Raw genomic sequence first — 1,872 nt, 5'->3', positions numbered from 1 at the left:
CGCCACGGGGCGTGGCTTCTCCTTCTGGATCGCGGACTCTTCCCCGCCCCGTCAGATCCCAGGGATGCTCCTACGTTTCTCCAGCCGTGAGAACCGGAAGAGCCCCCCCGTCAAGCCAGAGCCCGTCCGCTCTGGTCTCCTGCACCTCGCAGCGGCCCATGAGATGCCTCGGGGGGCCACGACAAGAGACCTGGAGTTTTCCTCCAGAAATCTGTCCCGACCCCTTCCAAAGGCTAGACTCTGAAAGTTAGTTAGGATTTCGCCCTTAGTAAGTTGTAAGGAAGTAAAGCGTCCATGATCGGGGGCAGTGTACCTCTGCCAGACAGCTAATGAGGTCAATGAGCAGTTAATGTAAATGCTATATTACTTATTACATATAAAACTATAGTACATGTAATTTATTACATATCATTTACTAATTACAAGAAGGCTTTGTGCTGCCTGCAGGGGCTGCTCACAAAGGAGGGTATTTACATTCTTTTCCAGGACACAAAGCTAAAAAAGAGGACATATCCTGGAAAAAGAGGACGTCTGGTCACCTTGTAAGGAAGTAAAGCCTCCAGGAGCAAGTGTGCCTCTGCCAGCCAGCTGATGCCCACACTCTTCCTGTGGCACAGCTCAGAAGAGCCCCATTGTCTTCACTGGGGCCTACTCCCAGGGAAGAATGTAGAGGATTGCAGCCTTCTGCTCCTCGCCTGCCTGCCTGGGCACCATGTTGGCTGAAAGATGCCCACTCAAGGAGTGCCCCTTTCCTCTCTCTTGACTGCCAGGTGAACAGAACTGGGGGGGGGGGTTCTTAGCATAGGTGGGTCCCTGAGTGGGTGGGTTCTGACAGATTCTCATTCTAAAAAGTGGGTTCCAGTGCTAAATGTGTGAGAATATGAGGTAGTTGTAACGGGGGACTTTAACTATCTGGACATCTGTTGGGAACCTGAGGGTGCAATCCAAACCCCTTATGTCAGTGCTTTCCAGCACTGACATAACGGCAATGCAGCTCTGAGGTAAGGGAACAAACATTCCCTTATTTTGAGGAGGCCTCTGTGAGTGCCACCCACCTGCAGGATGCAGCACACGTCCCATTGGCACTGTCATGCCAGTGCTGGAAAGTACTGACATAAGGGTTTAGGATTGTGCCCTTAAGAGCTGATCCTGCACTGGAGAAGGGGGTGGTGGTGTCAGTGAAATGTTTCTTTCCATTTTACGGAAGTTAAAAAATTGCGTAACTTCATCTTCCAGAAAGTGGAGAAAGGAACGGGGGGGGGCGCCATCCTCATCCTGATTTTAACCAATAAGGAGGAATTGGTTGAAGAGGTCAAAGTAGTAGGAACCCTACTAGGAACCCAAGGAGAAAGCGATCAGGAACTGCTGGCATTCTCAAACGTATGGGAAACAAAAGGAACATGCAGTGAAACCCGTACATTGGATTCCAGGAAGGTTGATTTTAACAAGCTCAGAGAGTTGCTAGGCGGAATCCTAGGGGTTGATGAACTAATGGGAAAAGGGGCTCAAGATGGGTGGGAGCTCTTTAAGAAGCAGCTTCTAGAGGCTCAGGCAGAAACAATTCCTATGAAAAAGGAAGGGGAAGACTCCTCAAAAAACCAGGATGGCTCAACAGGCAACTCAGCAGTGAGTTGAAGATTTAAAAAGACATGTATAGGAAATGGAAGAGGGGACTGATCACCAGGGAGGACAGCCAGACAGCCCAGTCTTGCAGGAGGAGGGTCAGGAATGCTAAAGCTCAGTACGAGCTAAGGCTGGCCAGGGATGTCAAGAATAACAAGAAGACTAAAATACAAAGACAGATGTATGGGAAAATCCCCCGATGGGTGGCGCCATTGGAAGCATGTACCCGACCAAGTTTATTAGAGATAA

This window comes from Tiliqua scincoides, chromosome 13 (genome assembly GCF_035046505.1).
Source record: "Tiliqua scincoides isolate rTilSci1 chromosome 13, rTilSci1.hap2, whole genome shotgun sequence".
Lineage (NCBI taxonomy): Eukaryota > Metazoa > Chordata > Lepidosauria > Squamata > Scincidae > Tiliqua > Tiliqua scincoides.
The sequence above is the reverse complement of the archived record's forward strand: the minus strand, read 5'-3'. Positions refer to the sequence as shown.